Source organism: Periplaneta americana, chromosome 2, assembly GCF_040183065.1.
Source record: "Periplaneta americana isolate PAMFEO1 chromosome 2, P.americana_PAMFEO1_priV1, whole genome shotgun sequence".
In the NCBI taxonomy this organism is placed as follows: domain Eukaryota; kingdom Metazoa; phylum Arthropoda; class Insecta; order Blattodea; family Blattidae; genus Periplaneta; species Periplaneta americana.
The window spans coordinates 32,095,579-32,106,907 of record NC_091118.1 but is presented as its reverse complement, the minus strand read 5'-3'; positions in this window follow the sequence as shown (position 1 = coordinate 32,106,907).

Here is an 11,329-nt window from a genome sequence, read left to right as displayed (position 1 = left end):
CAAAGATAAACAAACAAATTAAAGAAAAATAAAAGAAATACACATATGGATCTAATACATTGTCCACATGCCACCGGCGTCTATCACTGCCTGGCATTTTCGGGGCATTGAGTCCACCAGATCGCGGAAATAGTTCTGGTCCTTAGCGAAATCTTCCCAGGTAACCAGAACTTCATCCCAGAACTGATCTGGATTTTGAGGTGGGATGTCTCGATATTTGTGAATCCTCCTCTTTTTCATGCTTTCCCGTGAACCGTCTTTGAACGTTTATAGCGGTGTGCACGGGGTGATTATCCTGGTGGAAAAGTAAATTTCCATCGGAAAGAAAACGATTATAAATTCCAAGAATCCAGCTCTTTCGCTTCTATTTTAAAGCCAGTGCAAACATATCTTATCGATAGCTATAGGCTAATATAATTCTAATAAATGAAAGTTAATGTACCAATTAAGTTTTGTTATGTTTGAATGCACATTATGTACCTATTAATTTACTAATATTTCTTAGGTACCGGTATATAGTTATAATAATCACTTTCATGTCTTAAAATAAAACTCAGTTGTATGTTACCTAGTTGAAATAGGCCACTTGTTCCAATTCACTAGCTACTATTATCTCTAGATTCTATGTTACTGGCTCTTCAACTATAGCCGATGTCAGTAGTGCTTCAAAATATGCAGCGAGTAAATAATAAAATGTTTCAGCAGCAATTGCTTCTTTACAACGAAATTACATATAATTTATACATGGGCCTGAATTAGAGAATTTTGTATGATACGGAATTCTCCTCGGGGTTTTGTGTACAGTTGACACACACACATTCGTGTAATTATTGTCACCTGGTGGTCATAATGCTGAGATTTTTCTAAACAGAAATTCATATTTAGCATTATAAAATATAACCATACTTATAATAATAATAATAATAATAATTATTATTCAATAGTAGTCAATGCAACTTTCATTTATCATCTCTCTGTACTGTATGAATCATGGCTACTGTAACAGGTTAGGATTTTACACATGTTTCATGACTTACTCTACAGTACAGAATTTAAATAATAATATCAGCCAATAAGAAGTTGTCTTATATATGCAAAATCATTACCAACTGCTGTTGAGTAGTTAGAATAGTATTAACGACAGTTAAAGTTAAGTGTTAAGAGTAAATAAAATTATGTTGGAAAAATGGAAAACATCTTAACAAAACGTTAAAAATAAACCAGCTGTTAATTTAACATTTGTTAAGCCAAATAAAACATTACTTGGAAAAACTGGCCATCTATCTTACTAAAGTGCGACTAATTGTCTTTGAACATAGTGAAATTTTTTATTATTGAAAATTTTTACCGGTAATCTATATTTCGAAAATCTATACTAAGCGTTTGTGTTTCATTTTATTGTTGTTTATATCAACTGGCACATTAAAAAGCTACTGACAGCAGAAGATAAATGTTTTCTTCACCGCTAGTTGCTGCTCTAAGCTGGGAACTGGGGTGGCCAGGCAATGAGACCACCCCTTTCAATCCATCTACCTCGAAAATGGTGATCTAACTATTGGCGTACTGGAAGTCTGAAATGTGGTGGAGTACCCTATAGTTGATACCATAGTTGCCTGACTAGCCCGGTCCCCAGACTTAACAACATTGAACTTCTTTCTCTGGGACTGCAAGAAGGAGAAAATGTACCAAACGGAGATAGCAAGGAGGGAAGAGCTCGTTGCAAAGATTAACACGGCTGCAATGGAGATACATCAGCACGGATTGGATAAATAATGAGCAGCAAGAGGTCAGACGACGTGCTGAAGCGTGTGTTCATGCAAGAGGGGGACATTTTGAGTATCTGCTCTAGACAACTGACAGCCTACCGTCTCTCAAGCAGACAGGTCCATAAGTTGTGGAATTAAATGGGGATAGATACGGTACGTGATATTCGTGTAACTCGGAAACGGGAATGAATATTTAAAAAGTGTATTAGGATTTTTTGTTGCAAATAAGACCCTGAATCACCTCCTTAAGGCTTGACCTGACCTTTTGTTACACCCTGTATGTGACCAATCTTCTGTAGTATAAACGGTGGTACAATATCTCCGAGAATACAACTCTACTGTATGCGACCAAAATAACGATCGCTCTAGTTTGAATAACTTCTTTGTTGAATAGTGAAGTATATTGTTATCCTTTATTTTTCCTTCTCTTGTGTTTAAAACGTTCCCGGTCTTGATGGTGACGCTTTCTTTTCCTGTTTGGAGGGAATTTGATGTGACTGATCTCAGGTTCCCTTGATATGTTTAATTCACACTGAAACAGTGGAGTAAAATAAAAAAAAAAAATATATATATATATACTCTTATATATACTCATATATATGTAACTTTTATAATGTTTAACTTTGATGGAAGAAGGTGTCATCCTTCAACACTATTTTAATAATGAGAAATTAAATTAATCCTTACCTCTTCCGATGTGCCTTCATTTCCAGTCAGATATAATATAATCTGGGTAGTCGATGCTATCATCATTGTAGTTAATCACGTCATCGTTTCAATTAACTTATTTTTTTTATAATCTGTTCATTTGGCTACTTTCTCCTTCCAACTTGGTATAGGTTGGCGCCTTGTTGCTCAAAACAAATGACTCTTAACATTGATTAGAAATAGGATATTCATTTACTGCTGCGAAATTTATACTCATACCAGAACCATCTTTTGACAGAAAGTGCACAATATTATTCAACGTATGTTTGTGCATAGGCTAAATCTCAATTTTCACAAAAGTGAGGGTTAGCACCTTATTGCACCGACCACTTCAATTGTATCAAGGCTAGATACATATAATTATATAGTCATCTGAATGCAAGAACTAGGTAACTCGAAATTTGCGTTTTTTAGTTACCTCTTTTATAGCATAGCAAAAATCGCACAAAATGTAATGCAAGAACTAGGTAACTGATCGAACGATACCAGTGACATCTATTTTCCAATATAACAAATAAGTAAAAGAAAACAAGACATATTCCTTAGTGCAATAAATGTGTAAATAGGCAGTGTCACAAAATATGAAAAATCAAGTAACCACTTCTTGCATTCAGGTGAGGATATATTTTTTTATTCTTATACATGGGGACCCATATTTATGTAAAACTTTTTTCATTCATTTATCACAAGTAAATGAATTATTAACATGGCAGGATCGAAGTAGCATGAACGAATAGTCCATTCATTAGGATTGCTTAAAATTCCACCAGTATTAAAATTCGATGTAAGCACCAGCATTTGCTGCACATTTTTCCAGACGTGGCTGAACGTTCTGTACTCCTCTCACAAGCATTTCATTTGGCATCCGGCCACACTCCTCTCCTCTGACCATAGAATGTGTCGCAAAAGGGTAGGTTCCTCTTGAATCCATGCTAGTAGAGACTCCGCAAACTCCATTCTGATGTCACAGTCCTCACATGACAGAGCTTGCACAAAGTGTGGCTTCCATGGCCGCCAATTCATTTCCTTTAGCAACCGCTACACGGACACCAAATTCCCTCTGGTACTGTCGAATGGATTTCTTAGGACTTCTCTGGAAGGCCTCAGTAGCGGCTGCTTTGGCCGCCTCTGTGATCACTGCTTTTGGTCGCCCAGCACCCTTCTGTTGCGTAACTGAGCCAGTGCGAATCAAGTTGGCGTGAAGTCTGTTGATGGTCTTGTAGTCCAGCGTCACATTTCTTCCCTTCACCATTCTCCACCATCTGTGCACCATAACTGGGGACTGCCACACCTCCATTCGAGCAGCAATTCGTGTTCGATCTTACACAGACAGTCTTGTGGCCATGGTTAATGTTTTAAAATTTACACTACATTTTTCCGATTACATTAAATGTTTCGGACCGTACTGAGAACACAATAAAGTAAAATAAAATGACAGCTTCTTTTGTGCTTTTAATGATATGGAACACGGTATATTTTAGCGGTGGAATGGGTCACTTAACCTGATTGGTTTCGCTACTACAGTGTAATAAAAAGTTGGACATAAATATGGATGACTCTGTATGTGTGGGTAAACAATTTTATATTAAGAATTACGAAAATTCTATTTTTTTTGTAGAATACTATTTGTCTATTTTGTTCCTTATTCTAAGGTACAAAGACAAGTTTGGTTATTATCCGATTGTACAAGTTTGATTTGCTGATTTGTTGACGGTGAGAGCTGCGTTACCACTGTTCATTCAGCTCACACAACCTAACAGTTTTAGTACGAACTGCTGATCACATCAGATTGTTCATCCTTATGGACTTTAAAGGCGGAATAAGAAACAAAGCTGTGTTGGAAAGAGTGGATGAAGAAAGAATAATGTTGAAACTGATCAGGACGAAAAAAGGGAATTGGCTGGGTCACTGGTTGAGAAGAAACTGCCTTCTGAAAGATGCACTGGATGGAATGGTGAACAGGAGAAAAGATCGGGCAGAAGAATATATCAAATGATTGACAAAATTAGGATATATAGTATGTGGAGACAAAGAGGGAGGCAGAAAACAGGAAAGACTGGAGAATGCTGGGTTTGCAGTGAAAGACCTACCCTTGGGCAGAACACTATGGATCAATGAATGAATGGACTTTAAAGGTAACTAGGTAAATTTTATCGGTATGCTGCCATCTAGCGGCTGCAAAAGTAGTCACGTTATAACTCTGATGGAATTGCATTGAATAATAGCTTGCAGCAGTACTTCTATCTAGCGGTCGTTAGTAAAAAATTCATTTTCGACAGTGGAGACCCTGATGGATGTTTTTTTTTTGTTGCCATTTCATAACATGAGAATGGCCAATGTGATATAAGTGATATGTGATTATGGTCGCGGACTCCGTCAGAACTAAGTGTTGTGTAGCTGATTCGATAGATGACATCAAACAGTGAATTATGATATTTATAGAAATTCCAATACATATTTTCTTATTATAAACTTATATTTACACCTTTGCTTACAAAGTCTATTTATAATTCTACAGATAGAGTTCAAAATGACCACCATGAATTGTAATATATGCTTCTAAGCGCTGCATCATTATCGTCTTGCATTATATTATTGTAGATACGACATGCATAAATAAACACAAAAAAATTCATCAAGAATGTTGGTTAGTTTTTGAGTCATGTGGGGAAACGCTTCATCACTGCACAGTGAACTAAATTAAAAAAAAAGAAAATATTTTTTTTAAATAGTTTTTTTTTTTTCATTTAGCAGGACACTGTTTTACACTTATTAATTTTCATTATTGTACAAAATACAATAATGGAGGACAAATGTTTAATATTTCCAAAATTTTACTGCTGTAAGCTGTATCTATCCCCTTAAAACAATAATAAATTGAGTTCTCCCTTAAGTCCTAAGAATGTACGTAGGAATTAGAAAACACAACATTCCAACCACCATCTGATAACTAACATTAAACTGTGAAAACAGCTCAACACTTATACTGCACCACAGACCACTAGAAGAGAGATATCAAATCGAAACTTTGCAAGGTGACCAAATACACACTAGAGAATCTAATAATGCATTGAACTGAAAAAAGGGCAAAACATGGATTAGGCCTACGGCCGTTTTCGATTCAACTCAATCATAAATCACTGAAATCAGTCTACAAACAATCGATAAACTAGCAATTAACCATTCAAAACTCTCCACAGATCTAATTTTAAGAAATAATGGGGATCGAAATATTTTACCTTCCTTCTAGAAGCCTTAGCCAACTGCGTTACTCTGTAGAATCTTGATAATTGTAATGTTGGTATTATTTTTTTTTTCACAGAAGGATCGTGACAGAAAACGTCCCTTAAAAGTAGGTAAATGCAGTCATTACAAATTTCTTCCGCATGATATGTTCAAAACAAAACCGTAAAATGCTGAACATGAATGGCTTTTTAAGTGCATTCCATTAGCATAGTCGGAAGCGAGTTAAGGTATCTTGAGTTGTTATACAATATACTTGTATGAAAATATTACTATCTGTGGGGTTATGTAAGGGCGGCAATGAACCTTCGGGTTCCTTAAAAAACCATTTGTAAGTAAGTAACGCATATTCCAAGTCATCCAGTCGGGTATTTTTATTTATTTATTTATTTATTTAACGTGGTAGAGATAAGGCCATCAGGCGAGTGAGTGAGTAGCGAGGGTAATAGAACATACAACAGTAATTTAACCTGATGTGTTTATGAATGACATCTCTGTGATAAAATGAATGCTTTCTTACTGATACCGAAAGTTTATAACCCAACTTTGTTAGTTTTATATCTGTTCCAAGTTCATGGTCATTTTTCCCTAGGAAGCTTTCCTTGGATATATAGTCCCAAAATAATTTTTTTCCTCGGATTCTTTTTCGCTAAAAGCACTTTACTTACTCCGTCCCTCATATATATAATATAATATGTATTCCTTGTTGTCTCGCAACGCAGTAAAAATCAGGGTACTTTATTTTTACAGAAATTTATTACCAAATATAAAACGTTTTAACCTTTTTATAGTGTGAAATGATGAGCCAGTCTCATTAAATTCCAGAAAACGGGAAAAGAATTTTAAAGTTCTCATTCTTAGTGGATACCACTCCTAAAATAATGAAAGTTTTGCGTAAATAATTTTGGGACGGTTTTAAAGGTACCATCAATGTACTAACTCTGATTTCAATAGACACTCCACATTCTTTCTTGTTCCAAACACCAAAACGCGCTCATCGACAATTTCAATATCTTCATCTTCATAGGAATCATATATAACACAATTATCTCTGTTCAGTGTTTTCTTATAGCCTCCAGGTAATTCCCTTAAATCACTCAGTACTTTGGTTCAAGTAAATGATTTCTCCTACGCTCGTCTAAGAGTCCTTTAAGTTTTCTCTTTCTGGTAAATGACATAAAACATCAGACGCAACTCTCGGTAATTCTGTTCAAATCAATTGTGATGGAGATACCTCGGGATGTTTTTTAGCTGTTCTCTTTAAACCATGGTAGGTAAGTTCTACCTGAACTTTCTCCTCAATAGGTGCATGGGCATGAGCCGAGTATTGATTCCGGGACCTTTGCCTGAGCACGCCAACGCTCTGCGACTGAGATACCCAGAAATTCACCCGAAACCGTGTCAATTTCTTCCTTTATATCCACATACCTCGAGTAGACTGACAAGACGCCAGAAACCCACATCCGAGTGCACACAAACTCTGCGTGACTTGAAATTGTGGTTTTCTGTTAAGGTACCTACAGTGACGTATATTATTACGCAAATCTAGCTTTCAGGTAAAGCTCCCTGTAAAGCAGACTTGAATAATTTCAAATTATATTTCTAAGTAAGGAAATATATCACTGTATACTTGTTTTTTTGAAAGATGGGACATGACAGTTAAGCGGCCGAACTTGGAACTACAGTGTAATGTTGCCAATATGGACTACCATGCTGCCAGCTGATGGAAGCTAGCAATCGTCGTTAAGATGGCTGACGTTAAAACATTCATTGACAATTGACGCGAAGGTAAGAAAACAATAAAAAAATCGACAGAGAATCAAAGACGAAACGTACCAATGCTAACATTGTGTTCACAATAAATGTCGCCAAGAGAGCTATTAAGCACTCGCCACGTGGGAACGGTAAGTTTGGCAACTCAACCGTTGTTATCATAGCAACAGGCCTACCACGCTATGTGACATTCAGTTGTTTTTCCGATCGCAATGCTCCTGTCATGTCCCATCTTTAAAAAAAACAAGTATAAGTTATGACTGGGGATGGGATTTTAGGTAAATAAGGGTTTTTTTCTGTATGTAGATAAAGGAACGCAACCGATTTTAAACTCCGATCGAAGAACCACTGTCATAAATATGAAATTTTATTTCACATAAAAACACATATTTTTAGAAAAAAATACGTAAAGTAAATATTTTTGGAATTTTCTTTATATATACAGATTTTAATTCTTTTTCATGGGTTTGCGCTAATTTATTTCAATTCCGAACATAAAGTAAATATTTGTTAAATATCCTATTTGACTACTGCAAGCCTTTATATGGGATATCCGTTAATATTTAAACATACAGTTCACTTTTGTTGTGTTTTAATTTTAGTGCTGAATGCACATAATAGCTTTATTAAGTCATGCTGCGTAAATTTGCCTTGTCTATGGCAAAATAAAAAAAAAAAAAAAAAAACAAGAGGATCTCCAGCTACCACCCACACCCATAATCACTTGCTGGGGTATTTTGCTTTTCGCTGTGGTGTACTATGCAAATAATTTCCAGTGTGTTAATCACTAATAGATGAAGTGGACAAAGAAGGCGCATCATCGATAAAAACAATGCAAAATTTGCTAAATGACAGGTCTGTGAAAAGTGACTTAGCGTACATTTCTGCCAACCTCAGTTTTTTATGCGATTCAATAAAAAGATTAGAAGTAACAACAATCATCTTGGCAGAAACCCTACAAGAATTACGCAATGTCGAAAGAAAATTAAACACTCACGGGCTCAACAATGGAAACTTTGAAAAACAAATTCAGAAATGTGTTAGAAAAAACAATATATTTCAAACAATGTGTGAGATAGCTAAGGTCTTGGAGGGTGAAGAAGCAGCAATTGATAATGATCACGTAAGCGTTAGTGATATTCCTCTCTTTAAATACGCCAGACCAGTGGCGATTTCTCTTAAGGAGCACAGGAGCAGTGCACCACCTCTTCAAATAACACATGTTTTTAAAGTTATATCAATGAGCTGCAGTAGACTATGCGAGCGACATAATTCTTTATTATAATACTATGTAAAAATAACACTGCACGTGTACTGTTCTTGTTGACGCCTGGGACTTACGTTTACCGCTCGACACTTGCGGCACACTGTTCCATTCGAGCATGCGCAGTAGCACTGTTTCACTGGCAGGCTTTGGAGCATGGTAGGGAGCCAGTACATTGTGCGTAGGAGGGGTTAGGAGCACTTTCAGATGTGTTCTCAAGCTCGTTCCATCATGTTACAATGAATAGTATGCAAAATCTTTTAAATGTGTAATTTTCTGTAAGACCTTTACACGAAAAGATCAAAATATAGAAGATGGATAGACCTACACACGAATTAAAATTGTAAGTGACGAAGAACAGTAATAGAGAAGTAACTAGAAAATTTAACATTCGGCCTTATGAAAAATGCAATATGCGGCTGCAATATAAAAGACGCTGTATTTTGTTCGACGGCGAACATTTATTGACAAAAACAAGTATGTTTTATGAATTGTATTTATTTTTCTGTTTGAATTTAGATATTTGCGTAGTAACTAAATAATTTTGATTATAGTTCTGCAGGTATGATTGATTCGAAGCACACGAATGAAAGAATTAAAAAACACGATTCTTCAGCTGCACACATCAACACTAATGTTAAATTAGGAATGTTGGCTCAAACAAACATACAGACATAATTGGATTCAATTAGATTGTTGCACTTCATAATGATAAAGTTACCAAGAACAGCTGATATGTGCGTGCGGTATTGTGGAGCTTTTGAGTTGGCTTTAAGAGGTCACGAAGACGGAAATTCATCTTTAAACAAGACCGGGCGATCGCTCACCTCCTCTATACTATCGTACATCGGCAACCTGATTGCATGGTGCGTGTGGCAATTCAACGAAGTCTAGTCATTACGAAACGAAATGACGTCAGGGCAAGCATTGACTATGCGGACAGCGTGGACAGAGCGGCGAGCTATCGTCGCACTATTTCCATTTCGTGTCAAGCATATGCTTGATAGTTAATAGTTAATTGTGAATGGTCACATTTAAATACATTTATTTTAACAATATTGTCGTTCTCGTTCTCGTTGTCTTTTCCGTTCCCGGTTTATTGTGAATCAGCCTTAACTTTCAAACCGTTACATTTCGGACACAGGTATAGGAGGTTAAATCAATGTAAGTTAGCCCAAACTACATTATGTCGAAGTATTTTACATTCCTTGTGAGACTCTCTGTATAAGTACTAAAAGACTGTAATCAGTAGGACACGGAAGTTGAAGACCTAAAAGTTGGTACCTATTGCAACGTAGTATAGTTCAAGCTAAGAAAATATTCCCTCTATCTTAGGTAGAATCGTCGTTATCGCTAAGTACTTTATGCCTGGTGAACATTGACTCCGAAATCTATTCATAATTTTTCGACAATAAACGAAAACAAAAGGAAGATTACAGTATCCTCCCCACAGGTAACAAAATCTGTGGCGCGGTTTACACAAGAAACAATTCTTTTCATGTGAAATACGGTACCATGTGTTGAGTAAAGACTCTTTGAATTTCAAAAAAGTGTAAACCAGAAGCTTACCTTACATATTCTAACACACAACTAAATAAAAATTAGGATTCTACCTGAGATAGAGGGAATGTTTTCTTAACTTGAATTATACTACGTTGCAATACTAACTTTTAGGTCTTCAACTTCCGAGCTCTAGTACTCAGGAATGAAGAATAAATAAATGAATTTATCTGTTTAAAATGCCTAAAACTAAATTTGTATGTTCTAAATAATGTTCTTAAACATTACGAAAAAATAAAATAGTAATATACGTTACAAGAGCGGTATGTTGACGTTTTCATGGCCGAGGAAAAGATTGAAAAAGCGAAACGTAGTTGAGCTTTTTTAATTTCCGAGAACATGAAAACAAACATACCGCTGGTGTATCGTACATTATTTTGTGCGAAGATCGTTTATTACATACCTGAAAGACGAATTTCTAATTAGTTGCAATGAAATCTCCGTGTTGGTTTCTGTTTAATGACGGAAACTTCGGAAAACCAAAATATATTTCTTCAACATTGTTGCTATAAAATGTTTTCTGTGTTTACTATACTCCAGCAGGCCGTGATATACGTCTGTCTTTTGTTTTCCTCCAGTCCATAAATGCGAACTTAAAACAAACGGTAAGGTTATGTAATGATTTATTTTTCATTTTAATATTTTAACAATATTATTTATATAACATATTGCAGTAATAACATCGGCATCTGGAATCTTGTTGATTTTTTCACGGCTTCCTTAATGTTACTTGTATCAGGAATGCAATAAGTTTCGTGGAGTAGTAGACTTTACTTAATTTTTGCAAATATTTAAAAACAATAATTAACATTGCAATTTAGGTGAAATTGCAGTGGTAAGTTTCCAATTTATAATTATTACTATGTTAAACGTCTCTAAAAATAATATGTTAAAAGCCTAAAGCAGTAAAATGAATGTCGCGCTTAAGCCGTTAGAAGAGGGAAATTGTTATGTGTGTTACGTTGGGAATACTGAATGTGGTATTTCACACTTACCGCGTATTGGTTCTGTGCGG